The sequence below is a fragment of the Cricetulus griseus genome, chromosome 2 (genome assembly GCF_003668045.3).
Source record: "Cricetulus griseus strain 17A/GY chromosome 2, alternate assembly CriGri-PICRH-1.0, whole genome shotgun sequence".
In the NCBI taxonomy this organism is placed as follows: Eukaryota; Metazoa; Chordata; class Mammalia; order Rodentia; family Cricetidae; genus Cricetulus; species Cricetulus griseus.
The window spans coordinates 213,711,768-213,731,913 of record NC_048595.1 but is presented as its reverse complement, the minus strand read 5'-3'; the positions used below and the strand labels follow the sequence as shown (position 1 = coordinate 213,731,913).

The following is a 20,146-nucleotide window of genomic DNA, read 5'->3' as shown; positions in this document are numbered from 1 at the left end:
AGTGAAGGTTCATGGGGAAAAAGAAAAATCATTTCATTGTGTTCACTTAAGCTTGGGGCTGAATTAAGACAGACTCTGATGATTGTGTCTGGGACTTCTAGGATATATGGAGATCAAATTGTAAGTTTGGATAAAGTTAGGCATTTCAGCTAACTCTTATCATAATTCATTTGATTAAGGACCATTAGACTTAGATTAAGGACCATTGCTCAGACAGTAGGAATTCAATTAGAAACAACACCCCCTTCTCTCTTTATTTGTCTTACATCCACAAGAAACCTTAATAAATATGTCTGGTTAGTATCTGAAGAAATTTACATGCACACACTTATATAATGACTGGGGGCTCATGCAAGATGCTACACAATGCACACAGTTCATATAATCCCAGTTCATTGCTCAAAGAGGGTTGCTCATCCTAGAATTACTAGAAGAAATGTGGGAGCTGAAGAGTTGCTCAGAGATTAAAAGAACTCACTACTCTTAAAGGCCCAGATTCAGTTCTCAGCAATCACATGGCAGAATATAACCATTTTCAACTTCAGTTCCAGGGGACCCAATAAGTTATGGCCTCTGAAGACACATGAACATACCACACCCACATGCATGTAGAAAAACCGCAACACACATAAAATTAAAATAAATTTTAAAATCTTTTTTTAAAAGATAAAGAAAAATACAAATAATTTTGTCTAAAAAGGAGAACCGACATATAACCATTTTCCCACAGGCTAACATACAAGCATCACAGGCAGTGTTTCCATTTAAACAGGTATCTCCTAGGCATCAGTTTTGCAGTAGTGTGCATCTAAAGACACAGAGGATCCAGCATTGTGCTGGCCATGAGCCAGGGCTGCCTACAAACCCTGCACACTGTTCTTAATTCATGCCGTACTGTGTGAAAGTCGAAAGATTGGGACAGAGATGGCTGCTCTCTGTGCCAGGAAGTTATTTCCTTCTATTTATGTGTGAACTGGTTTATGAATTTTATAAATGTTAGTACACCTTGGACACACAAGGAATGGTTCTTGAAACCAAAGCCTGCTGTGTGATAGTGTATATTTTCAACTATGGAAGCAAGATGGCCAATTGGAAATGCTCCCGTTTTGCCTGTACTTTCTCTAGCTAACTTTGAGGCTACCGAATAAAGTATGTTTCCTTATCCCTTTTGTCCTGTACCTATTTTTATTTAGGCATCTAGGAATGGAGTTAAATGAAAGAGCAAGAAGTTGGCAGGCCACCAACATATATAGGCATCAAAATAAGGGTGAAATAAATTCATATTGTAGGAAGCAGTCAAGCAGATCTTCCCTTGTGATTTCTTAAAGCAATCTTGTACTAGATGTAGAAGAAAACAAAAAGATTTAAAGTCAATGAAGTTAGAAAGCTGTCCTCTGGGGCCATGGCATATGTTTTGAAATGTCCCAGTGAGTCCCAAGGAGCAGCTGCAGCCACACCACCACCAAGAGCCCAGCCAGCTGACAGTTGCCGGGAGTTGGCAGTGTTGCATCCTGTGGTGCATCGAACCACCAGTTATTGTGCTTTCACCCAGCCTTTGAAGAGGCTGGATGGCCCATCATGTTACATGGAGTGCATACACTACTCTGAACATACAGAAGCCTGTTTTCAGTAACATACATTTGGATCCCAGGGACCAACCAATGAATGCTAAGCACAGGCTTTTTGTGTTGTTGTTCAAGACACTTACCCATTCCTAATCCTTAACAGGCTCTGTTTGATTAGTTATACATCTTCTCCCTTTTCTGTGCACCCAGTGGTCTGACAAGTTTGTTTATTTGGGTGTTTTGTTTGTTTGTGTGTTTGTTTTATCAACTTGGTACACGGTAGAGTCGTCACAGAAGAAGAAATGTCAATTGGGAAATTTTCCCTCTTAGATTGGCTTGGAGGCAAATATGTGGGGATTTTCTTGATCAAGGGTTGATGTAGAAGGACCTAACTCTTGTGGGCAGTGCCATCCTAGTGCAGTTGGCATTGGGTTGAATAAGAAAGAGGGAGAGCAAGCCATGGGGAACAATCCAGTAAGCAGCACTCCTCCATGGCCTCTGCCTCCAGGTTTCTGCTTGAGTTCCTGCCTTGACTGCCCTCAAAACAGACTCAGATCAGGTCAAGTGAGCCAAATCAACCGTTTCCTCACCAGATCGGTGTGGGCCATAGTGTTTATCATAGTACTAGAAAGCAAAATCAGACACTTAGTTTAAGACTTCACACACACACACACACACACACACTCACACACACACACACACACACACATTCTTTCTTTCTTTCCCAGTCTGCTAAATTTTTAAAAGACAATCCTAAAAACAGAAGGCATTCTGGGAAAAAGAAGTGTTTCTTCCCTGTTCTCCTCCTGCAGCTAGGAGTAAAGAACAAAAGCCGACTGAAGTCAGTTCCTCCCAATTCTTATAAGCATTTATTTTGTTTCTTAGGAAACCCACCAGTTAGCAAGTTGTCCTCAGGACACCGTGAAGTCGTTTTTGTGACTCTTTTCTTTCTCTAGTGAGTGCTATCTTGCTCTTTTCCTAGTCATTTTGGGTAAAATGATAAGTGGAGAGAAAAAAAAAAAAAAAAAAAAAAAAAAAAAAAACGTTGAGCCTCAACAGAAATATGTCTCAGCATAGTGACTGGATTTTCCTCAAACTGAAATTAAAGCCCAGGAAAGTTCCTTGTTTGCTTTGTGTATCCCTAGGAAGCTGTTTGCCAAGCTCTGGCTGCCTGGCTCTCTGCCTCCAGGAATGCCAATCAGAGGACATTCTTTTCCAGGCAGCCAAGTTTGGAAGTCAGTTGGTTTCTGGTCGTGAGGAGGGCGGGGGTGATGGTAGGGGGAGCCAGCGAGTCCTCAGCTGATCTTCAGCTTGCAAAGGTTTCTGGAATAGCCTTCAATGAAAGCGGTTTCTTTTACTCACGAGGACACAGGTAAAAGGACAGCTGAGTAAATCAGCTATAGAAGAAGTGGGCGGAAGCTCCCTGGGAGGGAAGGGCGGAGGGAGACCTTTGAAAGCTTGCCATTGGTGAGTTTACCAAAGGCATCTGCCAGTGGGACTTCAGTGGAATGTGAAACCAAATCTTTTTCAAGTTAAAGATAGACACCGTAGACGCCAGAATCTGGAAGCCGGGTTTTTAAACTCCCGTCTCTCCCTAGAATTTCAGAGTTGGTTATGGTCTCAGAGCTAATTAGCAATTTGGCTAAAATCTGTTCTTCCCATGGGCGCGCTAACAATCACTGTGTGCACTGGGTGAACTGGCACTAAAAGGGTTGAAGAGCGGATGCTGTGCCTGATCCGGGTAAGTCAGAACATCGGTACTTGAAGGTGCATCTCTGGGAAGGTGGATATTGACTTTTGCTTTTGTGGGTGGTATGAATGGAAGACCGTGGAGATTTCGTTGTGTCTGGATGGAGCCGCTTTCCTTTCTGGAAGTAAGTGGCCTTGGGTATTGCTAGTGGCAGAAGGAAACCCAGTACTTGGGTGCTGCTGTTTTCAAGTTTGCATTTCAGAGTTCTAACTTCAGTGAAGCCTGTATCCTTGTTCTTTCCCGTTAACCCTTAAGCACCCAAGGTTATAGAGTTAGGAGCTATGGTGGGAAGACACTGAGATGGAGCACAGCTTCCCTGGCATGGCACTGTTTTCAAATGTAGATTATTAGAAAGTATCTTTATAAATGCGGCAGAGAAAAAGCAAGCAGCCTCTATCAAATAAAACAATGTATTAATAGCAGTTGTTTGGGGCATTACTTCTTTGATTCTATGCAGTTCGTCTCCTCCAAATGAGCCTGTATCTGCTAAGTGAATGAAGGAGCTCTGATTAGAAAGAACTCCAGAGAAGTGGGAGGCAGGGAGGGAGGGAAACAGTTGTTAAATTTGCAATTGCAGATTTGTGTTTTGGCTATCCAAATGTTTCATCACAAGGAGAAGGAAAAATTTCAATTCCTCACTCTTTGCCCATGTATAGGTCTTGTTTCTTGTTTGGTCAAGAGACCTCTCCCTCTCCTCTTAGCGACAGCTTTTCCAGACTCACACAGCATTCCATCTGAATAAATATTGTCCATAATAGTCACAGAGTACATGGTGTGAATTGGAGAGTCTTCTTTATATGGGGAAAATAAGCTCGCTGACGCTTTCCTGACAGAATGAGGGGCTGAACAGTGGTTCAGTACAACTGGCCTGATTTTGCCCTGCCAAATAGACCAGACTGAAATGAAGTTGACGAAAGTTGATGCAAGCAGTGAATGGTTCAATGTGACTCCTTCACACAGCTTTGATAATAAGAAGTAAAGTAGTATGTCGCTCTTCTAAGCCAAAAGGTAGGCATTGTAAGGACAGAATAAAACTTATGACTACTGAGTACTGGGACAAGGACAAACAAAATGTGAAATCAGCAAAGCCCAGGACTAGTCTGTCTAGCCTTGTGTGCCCACTGTCACCTCCTAGTTTCCCTCTCCTTTAAGGTTCCTATGAATAATGAGGCTAAGTGCCCAAGACCTGTCTGCAAGGAGGAATCTGAGCCAAGTGTTGGAAAGTCTTCCTCTATGGATTGGAAATGTGCATTTTGTTAGAAGTACCTATCCTTCAAGGAGTTTAGGCAGTTCCTTAAATGTCAACTAATGTTTAGTGATACTTAGAATTAGTCCACTAGATTACACAAATTGCAAGTAATTCTCCATTTCTTAACAGCAGACAGTACCTTAGCAATTTTTTCCTAGTCACATCAGGTGATGGGTAATATTGTTTGAGTGGCTGTGTCCAGAATGACTGACAGTAAGAATGAAGCAGAACACAGGACACACACAAACATGTGAAAGAAAATCTGTCATTTATAATCTGGTTCAGTTATACCACTATTTAATGTTTGATGTATTTAATATCTGATTTTGATTTTCAGTGTGTAAAACAAGAAAAATTCAAAGCTCAAATTTCTAACATATAAGAATTTTTCACAATGTGGCTAATTCTGACAGTATTGACAAATGCTGAAAGTATTTGACAAATGCAAATATGGGTCTCCCACTGTTGCATCACTGGTAAAGTTTCTAATCCAAAGATGAGGTTGAAAGCTGGGATTTTGTTCCTTTGAACATGGTTAAGGTTGTTGTGTTTTGGTATGTGTCTGCTAATTATAGCTCATGTGTTACTGGATATGTTTCTGTTATTACTGTCCATCTCATCTTCACTTATGGTGTCTTGTCTTCTTAATACCTCATATAATTTTGCTTTAAGTTGAAAATGTATCTTGAGAATCACTCATTGAACCTGGCATGGTGGCACCAACCTATAATCAAAGTTAGGAGGCTCATTTCGAGTTCAAGTAGTTAGGGCTATGCTACTTCTACTTAAAATTAAATAAGTGAATGGACGATTTTAAAAAATCACTGTAAGGGCATTCCAAGATCTAATTAGGATGGTGATTTCCTGCAGAGAAGGAAGCAGGTGGCAGACTGGAAATACTTAGACAAAGTACCCCTGGTGCCTTGAGTTCTCTCTTTGACAGAAGCCCACTTGCCGTCTATCTGAGCAGAGGTTCATTGTAGGTTCACTCTGTCCCAGTGGAAGATATAGTCATTCCAGATCCCAGCATGCACTTGGCTGAAGACTTTGACGTTTTGATGAATTATGTCAAGCCATCAGAAGGAACTGTGGTCTACAGGCTTGTTTGCACATGTAGTCAGATGCCAAGGGAAAAAACTCTGTGCTATAAATTTTAACTTACCTCTCCAACTTCTATTTTTTTAATTTTTATCTATTATTTTTAATATGTATCTCTGTGTGTGATGAGGTGGTCACATGCTATGGCACTTCTGTGGAGGTAAGATGACACTTTTGTGGAGTCTGTTCTCCCCTTCCCTCTTTATGTGGGTTTCAGGAATCAAACTCAGGTTGCCAAGCTTGCACGACAAGTGATTATATCCACTGAGCCATCTCACCAGTCCACTGGTTTCTAAGTCTTCCTTTGCTAAATTATCACTTTGTGATTGACTCTATCCTGTTTTTGTATTTCTGATACTTCTATTTATTTGGCTAGAACCCTGAGTTCAAGTATCTATGTCGTGACCATTACAAGAGATAGCCGTTCACTCTACTGAACTAATGGTCATCATTCCTTAAAAACACATCTTCATCTGAGACAATACATTGCACAGTCTGCTGTTGCCATTGATGATTTCAGGAAGTTTTTATGATTTATTTGTCTTTTATTTTTTATCTATGTTCTGATTTGTTTAAGACTTCTTGGAGAGAATAGCATATGCTTGCTGAGGGAGGGCTCCTGGTTCTCCAGCTACATATGAGTTGTCTACAATACTCAGCAATTCTTTCACTTGTCCCTGGCCACTTTCCTAGATAATCTCTTTAATCTCTAATCCACCCACTCCAGCCACTTCAGCTGTTCACAAAAATTGACTCTTCCTGCCTTCTCTCTGCCTGTATTCAGTATCAACACATCATTTTAGATTATTGTAAGTTAACCCTCTCTGCCCACTGTGCTCCTCTGCAGTTGCTCTGATTTCAGTCTTTATCATCTCACTGGGTTGCTTTTTTATTCTTACAGTTATTCCTTGGCCTCTGGGCCCACACTACCACCACCCAGTGTACATCTCTCATATTGGACACATATACCTTTTTTTCTAAGAACCGCAGCTGCTAGTGATTAAAGAACTCCAGCAGCCTTCAGAATAAGAATATTCCATCTCTAGCACATCCTGCAAGGTCTGTCACAAAGTGTCAAACCATTCCTTTACCATCTCCCCAATTCTTTTCTGGTCACCAACAACACTTTACTCAAACACAACTGTAATCTCTGGCATCTTCCATATACTAGCACAGTCTGTGAGAGTCCATAGAATCATTTTTCTTTTCCCAGAATGCTTGCTGCTCCTCAACTTTCACCTCAGATGTCAGGCTCAATGTGTTTGCCTTATGTTCAGGGTTCACCTGCAGTTCCAACTGTCCCTAACAACATGGCTGTGCCTTACTGATTTCTACACTTTGAGTAACCAACACACACACAAAACAAAACAAACAAACCACTAGCTACAGGTTGAAGGAATGAATAATGACTGTTCCCAGTGATGTTTTTTCTAGGTAATTTCTTTTTTCTTTCGTTCACTTACTCTTAGTCATTCTATATGTTTTGATCTCAGCATAGTGATCATTGATGGTGATAAATGCCAAGTAGAATCAGAAAAGGTTTGCTTGTCTTGTCGAAGTGGGGCTAATGGTCATTTCCCTGCTGAATGAGGCCAACTGATAACAAGACTAACGTGTTAACAGCAAAGTGAAGGGAGTGGCTGCACATGCAGAGGTTTGTAGTCAAAAGACTGGCACACCATGCAGGAAGTAGTAATAGGTTCAACCACTTGTGTTCAGGCTGAAGAGGGAACTCAGATGATAAAATCTTTACCTTGAAAGCAGGAGGCTTACACTGTTTTATCCCCAGATGTGGAGACATAAATGTGGAATTCCAGTTCTGGAACGCCAAAGACAAGTAAATCCTTGGGCCTTGATGGCAAGACATCCTAGCCTATGTGGAAGCTAGTGAGAGCCCTTGTCACAAAATAAATAAAGGAAGGGAGGGATGGAGGGAAGGAAGAAAGGAAGGAAGGAAGGAAGGAAGGAAGGAAGGAAGGAAGGAAGGAAGGAAGGAAGGAAGGACAAATGGCACCTGTGGAATGACACTCAAGACTGACTTCTGGTCTCAACATCCACATGCACACACATGAACACACACACACACACACACACACACACACACACACACACACACACACACACACACCTCATCAAGAGCACTCAGTAGAACACCAGGAAAAATATCAGTGAAAAACTAAATTACAATAAACCACCTTGCATGCTGTCTGGATATCAACTGTATTTGCAGATCACAGTGTAGCATGAGAGGGCAGTATAAGATAGCTTATGTACTGTGGCTTCAGCCACCTAAATTATAAAGTTGCTTGATTTTTTTATTAAAATTGAAGACCTTGAAGTGTGGTATTGACATTATGTTACTATCAGCATAGACTAAGTAGAGAAAGTCTCCTGTTAATGAAGAATTAAATAATAATAGTGGGGACCAAAGAAAGTTGATTTTTGGTAAAGCTGTTTAATCAATTTTGACTCTTCAGACTATTTGCAAGGTTTTCATCCATTTATTGCGTGCCCTCGATATGCCAAATCTTGAATTTGAGGAAATGAAGAAATTTGCCTCAATTTATTTTCACATAGTGCACTCCTTCCTCCACAAAGAGGAGAGCTTCAATACAGATGGAACCAAAATTTATCTTTAAACAAACATCTGGCTCTCATGAAATGTTTAAATCCAGTATTTGAGATGTGAATCCCAGAATCCCTTAAGAAAATGTGAATGTGTCATGGCATTCTTCCTGTGTCATCTTCAGGGGAAAAGAAGAATTCCTATCCAGCAATAATCAGATGTTGGCTTCCAAGCAATGGAAATAAGGGTCCGGCTCCTGTCTTTCACTAATCTGTTCTAGGCAACAGGATTTTTTACTTACGTCTTCCACTGGACAATAGCCTTAGTTATCATCTCTATAAATGTTCTTTCATTTATATTCTTCACTTTAGTTGACCTCACACTGTTTAATAAAACTCATTTTTCCTTTTGTAGAAATTAGCATTTTCCTCACAAAGTCTTAAGTTAGCTTGGTATTACTTTGACTCTTAAAAACGGCCACTTCTGGACAGGATGGCTCACTCTTGCATTCCCAGCATCCAGGAGACCAAGGCAGGATCATGAGTTCAAGGCTAGTTTGGGTCATAGAATGAGTCCCAAGCTAGCCTGAGCTATGTAATAAGATCATGTTTCAAAACTAAAACAAAAAAACAATATAAGGATAGCATGTCTAACAGATAATTTCATTAGGCATTAACATCAAGAGAATGTTCAATTTTCTCATGTACCATTAATATCAAATAGCAATGTTTGTTTGCATAAGTAAAGCTGGGCTTTTCAATTTTACAAAATAAGTCCAATGTAAAAATGACCAGTCATGCAGAGTTATAAAATATTTGTAAATATCTACATGTTCAAAGAACAAGAAATTTGTTTTTATTAGTCAGTTTTAAAATCTCATTAGCTTTTTTCTGTTCATTTCTATATGACTTTCCAGTTCAAAATCTGTCGACACTGAAAACAGCAAATTCACCAAAATAGTCACAATTCAGGAATATAGATACCTCACTGGTTTGTGAAAAATATTTTTGCATGAAATTGATCTTCTAATGTAAGTGAACTTCTAAATTTAGATTGTTCCTTGCTACAAATTTATAAAAAAACATACTCACTCACAGAACCATCATCTGTGAAAAACCTCAAGAAGATGTAATGATTCTGTTTTAAAACTCCAATTGGAGGGATAGACAGCTCATCTATTAAGAGCACTTACTGCTCTTGGATAGAACCAGGGTTCAAATCCCAGAATCTGCATGGCATTCCCTTTCTGGCTTCTGTAGACACTGCACATGTGTGGTACACATACATACATTCAGGCAAACTAATCATATACATAAAAACAAGTGTCTTTTAAAATTCTCTTCTAAAATAAACCCAGTATTACAAAGTATTTTGTAGGCAAGATACTTATGTTGTTTTCTTACTATATATGTTTAAGTTAAAGTATAGACAGTAAAGTTTCCTGAGAAAATAAGTTCCAATCTCACTGTGATACAGAAAGCAAGGAATTCATCTCATGTGAACCATTGGTTGTCATATGTGGCTGAAGGCTTTCTTCACATCGCAGACTTCATCTCTTCCCATTCTCACACTTCCTTGGTCAAGATAAACCACATAGCCACACCTATCTTCAGGAGGATAGGAAACAGAATTATACTACCATGTCTGAAAAGAGAAAGGACTGAAATATTTATGGAGAGCTCCAGTAAATTTCCAAAGTCACTGGTGATTAGGCATCCCCAAATCTGCAGAGATTAGACAAAGTATTCCATGCCTGTGAGTACTTCACACTGGGAATATGTAAGCATGCCACCCGTGATGTGATGCTGACATCTTTTGTCCTGTTCACATCTTCTGACTCATCTCCACTTACATATTTTTAGCTCTCTGAATTCTTGCCATTTTTGCAGTGCTCTCATGCAAAGCCAGGATTTGAGCTGTCCTCCTACCAATCATTATGTACTCCTGGCCATAAATAATTTGGGGGATTCAAAGAAGCTTCTATTAAGGAAATCGTAAAGAATATGGGAACAACTATGAAATTTTCACTTTCCCATCTGTACAAATGCTCATTCATAGAAAGAAATTGATAAAACATAATCGAATGCACACTTAATCTCCACCCCCTACCTTTACTAATAAGTGGAGTAAGGGTCGAGGCTTACAGACAGAGAAACACAGTAACACACTGTACTTTAGAAGTGTATGGTTTTGAATAACACTCATATCACTCAGCCTCTATATGTGCTTATCATTTACCTATGAGAACTAATGAGTCAAATCCAGGAAATCTAAGTGCAATGGCACATTTAAAGGTTTATACATTTTAAGTCAGTTTGCCGAGATCCTTGGAATTGTAATTTAAGTCAACAAATAGAGTTTATGTCCTTAGTAGCAGTAATTCTAGGAAATGCTTCGTGGGGTGTTTCAGGATTCCAAATCAAGCAAAATGCTATAGATTTTATCTCTCTCTTAGGAATTCTGACCAACACTAACAATAAGACTTCTTGAATATCCATCATGGACAGGATCAGCCTGCTTATGTCCACTGTTTTCTGACATAAGAGTTTGAGAGATCAGAGAAATAGACACACAGAAGGAATGTTTCACATCATTTTGGTAAATTCTACTTCAAGTGTAACTGTTAAGTTGTATTAAGAATTTCTACTGGGGGTAGACAGATGGCTTAGTGGGCAAGGGCATAAGACCCAGCTCTGTTCCCAGAACCCACATTCAGGACTTCATAACTTTCTATAATTCCAGAGACATAGGATTCAACACCTCTCACCTCTCTGAACACTAAAATCACCTACACGAACTACACACAGACACAAATGCGCACACATACAATTTATAAATAAATGCATTTTAAAATGATTTCCAATATGATAGCATTCTAGCTCGTGAACACAAAGCTAAAGATTTTAAAGGACTTGAGTAAATCTTTTCACTATTTGATAATTCATTTTCATTCTCTTGATAAAAAGCATTGTTTTAAAATTGACACACCATCTGATAATAATATTATTTGGGCATATTATTTCTGTTATACTACAAATAAGAAAATCACTCAGGAATCAAACATGGTTTGCCTTTTTGACCCATCTTGTTTGAAATTCTAAAATTGTTACTCCTTTTACAACATGCCATACATTATTAAACCATTAACTAATTTTTGATTTCTAAGTTAAGACATTTTGAAGAGAAAAGCCTTCCTCAACTTCAGCTTCTGTCTCTTGACTTTTCCCCTTCACTTTCTTCAAAATTAGAAATATTAACAATTTCAAAAGAAGTATTGAGTTTAATAAACATCTTTGCTAAATTTAGCAGCCAAGGGAATTTTCCTGAGAGTAGAGAATGGAAATAAATAAATAAAACAAAAATACCCACTTTCCTTAGTAGAATGGGCTTTATGTTGATGTTGACTATGTAAAACAGCCATTTACTCTGCTTCCAGAGAGTAACTCTATCCAAACAGTGTCCTAGATAATGTGAATCACATGTAGATATCAAGGTAGGCAGGTGTCACAGGGCATGGGTGTCCATTCGGATAGGTTTATTCTGCTTTTCATCCATTAGCAATTTTAATCCCTCTCCCCATTTTAACTAGGAGATAAATAGTTCAAAATAATTTGGGAGATTTATTTTCATTTTACATTGTAGAAAGAGGAATCATTTGGTCAAAATTATGGGAAGCACAATTTTATGTGTACCTGTGTTCATGGTGTGCAGGTAAATATTTATGTGCAAGTGTACATGCCTGGGGGTGTGTCTGTCTGTGTATTCATGTAGAGGGCAAATGCCAAGTGTCATTCCCCCACATTATTCATCTATTTATTCACTTATTTTGCAAGTAGTTCTCTCACTGAATTGGAACTCAGCTAGTAGACTATACTAGCTGACAGGTGAATTCCCAAGGGCCACCCATCTGCTGCCTCCTCAGTGCTGTGATAAGTGGTCTATCCACCAGTTTCTACCTGAGGGCTGTGGGGAATTCAACTCAAGTCCTCATGCTTGTATGTCAGCATTTTTTCTACTGAGTTATCTCCTCGTCCTGGTAGAATAAATACATATCACACACATTTTTTGTGATTAAGTTTTGTTTATATTTTATCTTGGGGTTATAGTAAAATTCATAAAGCATAAGTGTTCACTGCAGAGGCTCTGCATCTTTCTTTGGAGCACTGGGGGGGCCCTCCAAATCAGCTTTAAGGACGTCTTCAACTGCATTCCACCTATTTACAAAGTTACGAAGCCAGTTATAGTCCATGTTTTGAAACTATGTAGCATCTTAAACGTTTATAAGGTTGGAAAATATCCTGTATAACCATTTGCTAAACACTGGAACATAGATCAGTCTCAGGTACTTAGAGTTACAGTATTACAATCTCTCCTCTAAGATGATATGGGGGAATCGTTTAACACAATGAGGCAGGGCGTCCTGGTGTGCAAGTTTTATTATATTTTTCATTGCATAGGGGCAAATTATCACTTCAGTTTCTATATGATACCCCAGTGGCCTCGAAGACACAATACAGCTTGCAGAAAAGCTTGCTTTTGTCTTAGACATAACTCATTCTCTCAGAGTGTGCTTTATGAGAATTACTGGTAGCATTTCTCACTGTAGGCAGAATTTCATGAAGGTCATTCACATATAGTTACTGAAATTGCATTAAAAAAAAAACAACTGGGGAAGATTAACTGGAGTCTGCTATATAACTGCAACAAGAAAAACCAAAGGAATTTTATATCAATAATACTTTGAAAACAGGAAGAAATTAAATCACAGAACACAGATTTTTTGTTGGCATTCTTTTGCTTTTGCAAACTTGTAAAAATATGTAAGCTGGGCCACTAACACAGTGAGTAAAGGCACTCGCAAGTGACTTAAGTTCAATTCCTAGGAACCACATAATGGAAGGAAAGGACATCTCATGCAGGCTGTCCACTGACTGCGACATGTGTACTGAGTCTCTCTCTCTCTCTCTCTCTCTCTCTCTCTCTCTCTCTCTCTCTTCCTCTCCCTCTCTCTCTCTCACACACACATACTCTCTCTCTCGCTCTCCCTCTCTCACACACACACACAAATTAATCAATGTAATAAAATACTTGAAGTATGCATGTGTTTTTGGACGTAATCCTGAGAGACTTAGTAATAATAATGGAACCCACTTCTGTGTTTGCAGTGAGAGTCTCCATCCTGTTTTAAACACTAACTAACTATACAGACCTAAGTGGCACAGTGTGTGAAAATTTTATAAACAGGTTGTATTTTCTAATTTGATGAGATAGGAGTAAATTAAAATAAAATTTTTCTTCAAATGCCCTCACCAGTCAGTGTTGCAGCTTTGGGGGAGGACTGTCTCAGGCTTTCTGCCAAACCATTACTGGTAATCGGACAACAAGGGATGAAGAAAATGCAGATGCTACTGCCTGCCTTAGCTAGGTATGCATTTACTAAAAGAGAAGTCAATGCATTTCCTAACATGCCATCCACTCTGCTCATGAACACACACACACACACACAGAGAGAGAGAGAGACAGAGAGAGAGAGAGAGAGAGACAGACAGACAGAGAGAGACAGAGAGAGACAGAGAGACAGAGAGAGAGACATACACACACACAAATGCTTTTACAAGTCCAAGAATATACATATTAAATACAACTCTGCTCAAAGCAAACAGCAGCAACAGGCACAGCTGGCCTTGACTGGATAGTTTCTATATTTTGAGTGGGTTCAGTATATGGCAGCATTTCCTTCCAAGGCTGCAGCAGAGAAGAATTAAATTATTCATAGATGAACAAGATTTATTGTGTGGGTAAATTCTGGTGATGGCTCAGAGTCATTCATTCATAAATGAGTGAGTTGGCCACTATTGTGTGTGATTTATTTAAAGTATTTAAACAAAAACTTGTTTTCTATGTAAGGCTAATATGCATATAATACAGTGATATAAGAAAGCATGAATTTTTGTAAAGGGACCATTTTTGAAATTCTGAAATTCTGCTATGGGGCAAAACATTGCAACTTACAAAACATTTGCAACTGTAAGTTTGAGCCACTGTGGGGCTCTCATCTTTTTTTTTAAACCAATTCTTTAAAAATCTACTAGAGATATGCACTTTGCTATAAAATATTCATATCCTTGTTATAAAGTTGATTTTATCTCCAGGCTTGTAAGAAAGCATGCATTTTCAAAATAAAATCACATGTAGTTCTCTGTGTTCTGTTGTTATCTCCCAGCAACAGAAGAACAATTGGCAGCATGCCACAATCACATGACTGATCGTCTGACTGGTAGACCAGGGCTTTACTGAAACTTGGAGTTAGATTGTATTTCAATCTTGAATCTGTGGAGTGCTCTGCAGGAGGGCACTGTCTAGCAAAATGATGTGACACATGGAGCTGATGCAGTAAGGGTCAATAGGATTACAGTTCCCAGAGAAGATGTCCTGAAGAAAATAATGCTAGTGTTGGATCACAGCACATGAATAAATGTTCCCTAGACAAAGGAAGATGGCAAGAATGTTCAGGATGGAATTTCTTATGTCAGCAAAGAAACTGCATGGTGTACAGAGTCACCAGCACTGGCATGGTGTACAGAGTCACCAGCACTTTGGTGCTCCTATAGGGTGACATGTGAGGCTAGAGTGAATGGCAATGAATTTGAAGAGATAAATATGTAGTTATCAAGGAAAGCCTCCTCCATTGTCCCAAAGGGTTTGCTATCAAAATACTTCTGAAATCCAAATTCTTCCCTGAAAATAAGCAATGCAAGAATATCAGCTCATGGGTGGGGACTGGAGCCAGAACTCAAAATGTCCCCAATGCATAAAAGTCCTTTGGACTCCTGTGTTTTTTCACTTTGCTTCATTAAGGAATCCTTATGATCCGTTAAGGCATATGCTTCTGCAAGCATTTTTCTCCAAAATTCAAAGAAGATACACGCCTTCTCCAACAGCCCCTCAGACCAATGTATTGTTGGCATTCTTATAATTCATATTGATTGCAAATTCCCTTGGATTGAAAACCAAATGGGGTATACAGCAAAGATAATTTGAAATAAATATTATACAAAACCAAAAGTACATGAATTCATTGTTCTGAGCAAGGGTTTTAAAGAAATCAAGAACAGAACAAAGGGAAGAAAAAATATACTGCAATGGTTTGCTCATAAATATTAAAATTTAAGTTAATGCATAAGGTCTAGGTAGATAGAATTTGAAGCTGGCCACTAAGGAATGATCCTATAGCTTTTGTGATTTTGATTGTGTAGAAATCTGTTTGGCATAGCTGAATACTATCCAGCCAATATTCAAGTGTGTATTCTATAAAAAAAAAAAAAATGGCCACATCATTGTTTTCTCCTAGTTTAAGCCCTTCCACAGGCTAGGAATACTTACCAGGAGAGACAAATGAAATGTTTTCTACTATAATCAGCTCCTGTAACACCAGGGCGTTGTTCTGAAGGGAACACTTTTCTCTTGGGACATTATCATTTGGTGGCAGTATTTCACAAAGTTCTATGTTTCCTTAGATGTTTTTGTACTTTCTTTCTCTATATATTATCCAGAACTAGTCATTTAGAATGCCAAAAGGTAGAGATCAATCAAAAGAAAAAACAAGAGAAGTAATTCTGATAATCAAGGAGAGAGCTTCTTCCAGAAGGCTCTGATGGAGGTAAAATTCAAGATTGCAGTCATGCTAGAGCTGATATGGCTGCAACTCCAAATCATTCTGATTTGAATTTTAAGTTGCTGTAGCATCAATAAACGGAATCCTAGAAGTCCTAGCCAATCCCTGGTGAAACTTCTCTAACACTGCACTCTTATGATGAATCTTGTACCAATTTTAAAACTTTGTTTTAAAAAAAGGACTGACCCATGGCATCCATATTTTACACAGTTAAGTTACTCTGTTGGCATGTAGGTGAATTAGAAATGGGTACATGTGCCCAAGTTTACAAAGAAATAGGCTGTTCCCTGGCCCCCAAAGACTTGTAGTCATAGCATAGTTCAGAAATTCATTAAGTCTGACTTAAAAAGACCCCACAGTCTACAACAGTCTCAACCCTGTAAAAGTCCAAAGTCAAAAGTTTCTTCTGAGACACATGCAGTCTCTTAACTGGAATTCCCTGTAAAGTCAAAATAAAATAAAAAACCAGATCACATACTTCCACATATTGAGTGTCTTGGGATATATATTATCATTCTAAATGGAAGGAAAGGGAGAATAGTGAGGAAATACTGTACCAAAGCAAGACCAAAAACCAATAGGGCAAACTCCAAACTCTGCATCTTCTTCATGTCTGTTGTCAAAGTGTTCTTCAGATCTCCAACCCCTTTCATCTTTGTTGACTGAAGCACACTTCTTTTTCTTGGGCTGGTTCCACTCCTGTTAGCAGTTTTTCTCAGCAGGTATCCCGAGGCTCTAACATCCAACATTTTGGGGTCTCTGAGGCATTCCAGGCTTCACCTTCACAGCTTCACACAATGGCCTTTCTAGGCCTTCATGCATGGAAATCTCAACCACACACAGGAACTCAGTAGCTTTTCTCAGTTGTGGAGGGAGATTCCATAACCCTTTTTTTCTATCCTTGACTTTAAAGCCAAAACCATGTGGCTGAAGCTGCCAAGTTCTGCTGCTTCCTGGGCCTGGAACATGGCCCCCTCATTCAATTACCTCTTCACCAGCTTTCCGTTTTCAATAGTTTCCTTCTTTGCCTAAGCTTGGCTGTCCTAAAATGCCGCTGTAGATCAGGCTGGCCTCAAACTTCAGAGAGCTACACTATGTAGCTAGTAGGAGTTTGTACAGGAAAGAGGCTTATCTCCCGATTTCCTACTGTGTGAGGAAAACTATTCATTTAATACATCAGGTGCACTTTCCTCTTAACAACCTCAGTTCTAATTGCACATGCTAAGTTGACTAAACCAAGGAGATAAACTCAACACCAAATTGTTAGTAACCAAAAGATTGGTTATATAATTATTGCCTTCAAATATTGTTTCAAACAAGACCCTAGTCAAGTCCTTTTGTTTTCTAATTCATGACACTCATTTCATGTGGCCAGAATTTCCTCCTTCTCCATTTGCTTGTGATTTTTAACTCAGAGATAATTGGTCAGTGCCCAACTCACCAACCAGATAATAACTGTTTGTTTAATTATCATAACTTTACACAAGATGAATCTTTTTGCTTTTAGTCTTCTTAATTTTTTCATTGCACATATCCATTGTACACAGATATTGTGGTACATAAAAAGTATTTTATATAAAAACAAATTGCCCAAATTTTAGCAAATATTCCAGTTTGAAATTTGAATTGAAATTTTGTACTATCAGGAACAATAAAAAAAACCTGCAAAAAAAAAAAAAAAGAGTGAACAAATGAGAACAGAGACAAATGTTAGGCAGTCTGCAAGCAGCTCCTTCGGAAGAACCTGGAAAAGTCCTTTCACATTCTCCTCCATCTGATTTTGACCAGACATTATTATCAGTCGGGTTATGTTTCATTTTACTGAATTTTATTTTGAGAAGCTCCAACTTAGTTGGAGTTTTCATCACAGGACTATATATGGAGTGGCTAAGCCAGGAAGGTCATGCCTAATAGCCATGCATTTATGTCATCAGTGTTTCCTATTCTCAAAACAATGGGCTATTAACCAAGTATGTGCAGAGAATCTTTAAGCAAGGGAGAGTATGCCTACAAGGTTCTATTCATCAGAACTGGGATGAGTCAGATCAACTGTCACCTAAAAGCTGCTGCCTTTTCCATCGAGAATGCTTCTGATAGCTAAGAGAAGGAAGATGGAGAGATTAAATTACTTCCAGAGTAAATCTGTCTAAATTGAAGTCTAAAGACTAGGTCTCCTGAGATGGACACTCCAGAACTCTTTCTAGGATATTTCATTAATGTTTTAGTTCTCAGAAATAACAAATGAAGACAAAAGGGGTAAGTAGGAACATCTTCACTTTCAAGATGACTATAAAGAGCATTGTTTTAAAGTGTGGTCACTTGTATCTCACACCACTGGCATAAGCAGTTGGTTTTGAGATATGCTTACTAGATCCATGGGGATGGGAGACTTCATGAATAATTATACATGCATACATGTATACACACATGAATACACAAAACTGCATAAGAATATAAAGCCACACACAAAACATTTTTAAAATAAAAGGAAATTAAATGGCTAAAAATATAATAATTATATTCAGTAAAAGACTAGATGGCCACTTATGCAATTAAAGAGTGGCATACTCTTTCTTAGATCAAATATACTTTTTATAAACTGTGATGCTGACTTAACATCCCTAACCTCTTCTTCTGGTCTGTTGTATTGGCATACCAACACAGTGAAAATCTCCAAGTGTCAGGTAAGAGAATATGGGCCCTATTAAATAATTGAGTTCAGCAGAGTGCCCATCGAACAATAATGTCCCTTAAAAATGTCTGACAATTTAAGGAAATGCTGATGTCATCATACAACAATAACAACAACAAAATTATTCAGTTCATCACACTGTGTAGACGTAGCATTAAGGAAAGCTAGAAGGAAATACTCATCTTCATAGAAAACATGAATTCTCTGAGATAAATCTGAAGTTTCTTCCCTTGGAGTTCAGTAGCTCTTGGTCTTGACTTATAAACTTTTACCTTGAAAAGGTGAACACTTCAAAAACATACTTTCTCATCTTCTTCTTCTTCCAAGCCTTTCATTCATCAGTTCATTTGCCTGGGATGAAAACTGAGTAGGTAGAATGATGAAATTCTGTTCTCCAAAGTTTCAAACCTCTAGGCTTAAGTACGGAGCCTAGCAAATCCTGATCCATAGAAGTTCATTTCTTTCTTCACAATCTGCATCGTTATTTCAGGAAAGAAAATTCTCAGAACAATTGCAGACTTTTGAAGGGCTCAAGGGTGTCCAACTTCAGAGAAGTGGTACCAGAGACTTGAAGCATACACTCTGTAGTTCTTTAAACCTCAGAAATGAAAAGCACCAGCGAAACACCTTTGTGCCTAGAACTTGATTACTCTTTCCCTTCTCGTTTTTTATCAGGATAGCTACTGTCCTAATTCTGCAGTGTTTTCATTGAACAGCAAACACTATTACACTCTCATTGATCCTCAGCTTACCTGCAAATGTTTCCCTACCAGTTCATCTTCTTCTTGCCTTACAATTACCAAATATTTAGTTGAAGAAACAATACCCATTACAATTAATCATACCTGGGAGAGTTTTCTATGTGTAATAATTTATGGTCATCTTTTATGTTATACTCGTTGCTTTCAAAACTAGTTAAAACTTGTTTTATATAGTAAATAGTATATAGTTAAAAACTACATACACATTATATAATTCATTTGCATACACCCTTCATCTCTTTTGTAATATGATTTTCTAATAACATGCTGGATCCATCCCATCTTTGTCCAAAGTCTGCAAATACTAAAGTTGACAGCAGACAACAAGTATAAAATAATAAAATAGGTTAATTTCTCAGAAAGGAAAATTACCATTTAGAGAGCTCAACTTTGTCCAAAAGCAGCAGAGCAAGATGTCCACTCTGGTTCTATTGGTTGCATCTTGAGATCTTTGGGAAACTCCCACGAGCACTTTTTGGGAGTGGCAAGACTGGCAAGACTGACTGGCAAGACTCAGCTCTGTTATTTTGTAGATTTCATGCTGCTGAAGAAGGTTTGTTGTCAGCACCGTGAGTGAAACTGAGGGGATTCTGAGATGCCTTAAGAGTTTGAAAAGCATTTTAAGTCAGCAGAGACTTTTAATCATCATTTTATTCAAACATGGTGTCTGATAATTCTCTATACATTGAGTAGGGAACAGTGATTTGTAGGGTTGCAGGAGTTTGGCCATAATCCTGTAGCTGACAGACAGTACACTCCTCTCATGTCTGGACCACTTGTTACTGTTGCT

The 20,146-nt window shown here is 38.5% G+C and overlaps 1 protein-coding gene across 1 annotated transcript in view; it reads left to right on the top strand.

Annotated features, from left to right (window-relative positions):
* Positions 1-3,093: 3,093 nt before the first annotated feature.
* Positions 3,094-20,146, top strand: part of Dtna (dystrobrevin alpha) — a 252,517-nt gene continuing 235,464 nt past the window's right edge. Inside the window, exon 1 of the mRNA XM_027400555.2 lies at positions 3,094-3,306. The gene's annotated coding sequence lies outside the window, so the exon portion shown is untranslated. The remainder of the gene's footprint in view (positions 3,307-20,146) is intronic.